Source organism: Apteryx mantelli, unplaced genomic scaffold (assembly GCF_036417845.1).
Source record: "Apteryx mantelli isolate bAptMan1 unplaced genomic scaffold, bAptMan1.hap1 HAP1_SCAFFOLD_142, whole genome shotgun sequence".
Classification (NCBI taxonomy): domain Eukaryota; kingdom Metazoa; phylum Chordata; class Aves; order Apterygiformes; family Apterygidae; genus Apteryx; species Apteryx mantelli.
The window spans coordinates 82,501-85,000 of NW_027118497.1; the positions used below are offsets into that span (position 1 = coordinate 82,501).

Sequence of the window (2,500 nt, forward strand, 5' to 3'; positions counted from 1 at the left end):
GGGACGGGTGCCGACGGGTCGCCACCCCTAAGCGGTGGGGGGCGGACCCGCGGCGGGCTGCGGCGGAGCAGCCCGTCTTGCAGAGACGGCGAGGACAGGCGTTCCGGGATGGCGCGCGGGGCGGGCGCCGGGCGGCGGCGGACCCCGAGCGGGGGCCGTCGCGCCAGGCCACGCGAGGCGACGGGTCGTGCCCGAGCGGGCGGCCCAAACCACGGCTCTCCTCCCGGGCGCAGCTGCCGCCGGGCGCCGGGTTACTGAGGGAAACCCCGGGCCCCGGGAGGAGGACGAGGTCGTGGCGGCGGGTGTCGGGCGCACCCCGCGGGCGGACGCTCCGCCGAGGGGCGCCGGAGCCGGCTGGCGGGTGCCGGGTTTCCCCTCCGCGTCCCGTTTCGCTGCTGCCGCCGAGGCTGCCGCCGTCGCCGCGAGGCGGCGGCGGCCCGGCGGCGGGCGGCGGCGGGGGAGGCACCCCCGCGGGGATTTCAGGTCGTTTCCCTCACCCCAGGGCCAGGTACCTAGCGTCCGCGCTCCTCCTGCCCCCCCTCGGTGACCCACCCGTGTGGTCCCGTGTGCCAGCTCGCTCCTCCCGGGCGCCGCGCCGTGAGCGCCGCACCGGCCGTGCCCTCCCGCCCTTTCCGCTTTCCCTTTCTCTCCCCCCCCCCCACCGCTCCAGCCGCCCCGCGCCGTGCCGCGGGGACCGTGCTGCGAGCGGGCCGGGCGGGGGGGGGGGGCGGGGTGGCGGGAGGAGCGGAGGGCCTCCGGCCACCGCGGCCGCCGGTAGCCGCCCCGGGTAGGGATGGCCATGGGCCCCGGGCTCCGGGCCCGAGGGTTCTCGGCGGGAGAGCCGGGCGGGGGTTTAAAGACTCGGGCGGCCCGATGCGACCCGGGGGGCAGCCGGGTGTGCTGCCGGAGGGCCGGGGGGCCGGCGCGCGCGGGCGCCGTGCCCCCCCATGCCAGCCGGCGCGCCCCGCGCTCGCCCTGCGGGCAGCCGGGACGGAGAGGGGTACCCTGCCCCCTCTCTCCGCGGTCTGGTCTCGGCGGAGGGACGCCGCGCGGTCGGCTGGCGCCGGCCTGCCTCGAACGCGTGACCCCGGCGCGAGCGCGTGCTCTCGCCGGGACGGTGAGCCCCCACCCACCGCGGGTGGTGCGGACGCCGCGCCTCGGCGCGATCCGCTCTCCTCCCTGGCCGGGGCTCTCGGTCTGCCGCCGTGGCCGCTGGCGGCGGCGCCCTACCCGCCGGCACTCCGCCATCCGGCGCGCCTGCCTCGCTCTGCCCAACCCGGCTTCGCCGGGCGGCGGGCGGGCGGCAGGCGGGCGGCGGGGGCGGCCCCCCCCGTTCTCCGCGTGGAGACGGGGAGAGCGGGCGCCGTCCCCGTCCGTCCCGCCTTGCCCGCCCGCCCGCCGCCGGGCGTCTGTCCGCGGAAGGGACGGGAGAGCGCGTGGTGTCGTCCGGGAGGCTGTGTGTGCGCGCGCGCGGGCGTGGGCGCCGCCTCGGGGCCACGGCGGAGCCGGAGGCCGGCGAGGCGAGCGAGGAGCTGGGGAGCGCGGGGCCGGTGGGCCGCGGGCGCGCGGGCAGCGGCCGGTGCCGCTGCCGGTGGCGGCCGGGCTCCGACGCTGGGGGTCCGCGGGGAGCCGCCCCCTCCCCCAGCGTCCCCGAGGCAGGCGGCGCGGCCGGCGCGCTGCTCCCCGCCGGGCCGGGCCGAGCCTGGGCGCCTGGGCCGGACTCGAAGCGAGCAAAGGGTTGTCCCAGGTCGGGAGCGAGGGCTCCCCGCCCTTCTCGTTTGGGTTTTCCTTTTCCCTTTTTCCCCCCCCACTCTGTGCTCGTACGGTCAGCGGGGCGAGCCCCTCTCTCTGGCTCTCGGCCGTCCCTCGCTCAGCAGCCGGCGTCGGCGTGAGGAGGGAGGCGGAGCGGAGGGGGGGCCCTCAGGGGCTGCCGAAGGCTGCCCGGTCCCCCCGCGCGCGCGGCGGGGACCGAAACCGAGACAACTCTTAGCGGTGGATCACTCGGCTCGTGCGTCGATGAAGAACGCAGCTAGCTGCGAGAATTAATGTGAATTGCAGGACACATTGATCATCGACACTTCGAACGCACTTGCGGCCCCGGGTTCCTCCCGGGGCTACGCCTGTCTGAGCGTCGCTTGGCGGTCAATCGTCACCCCCGCTGTCGCGTTGGCGCAGCGGTGCCGCCCCTCGGGGGGGGCGCGTGGGGGGGCGGGGGAGGCGCGGCGGCGCCGGCGGCGGCGGTGCGCGGCGGCCTCGGCGGCGGAGAGTCGGCGGCGGAGCCGGGACCCCGGTGCGTGCACCGGCGGCCCCGGTCTTCCTGCCCGCCGGGCTCCGGCGCCGGGCCGCCCGCAGCGGCCGCGGCCGGCGTGCCTTGCCGCGCCTGTGCCCGCCCTCCTCGCCCTCCGAGCGCGGTGGCCACCGCTGCGCGGCGCGCGCCGTGCGGGGTGGCGCGGCTGGGGCGCCTCGCAGGCCCGTGCCCCGGGGAGAGGGTGCCTCCTCT

General features: G+C 79.6%; 1 non-coding gene across 1 annotated transcript; it reads left to right on the forward strand.

The window, feature by feature from the left end:
* The first annotated feature begins 1,981 nt into the window (after positions 1–1,981).
* On the forward strand, positions 1,982–2,134 carry LOC136995665 (5.8S ribosomal RNA). The gene has a single exon (XR_010887209.1). It is a non-coding gene; the product is annotated as a 5.8S ribosomal RNA (ribosomal RNA).
* The last annotated feature ends 366 nt before the right edge of the window (positions 2,135–2,500 follow it).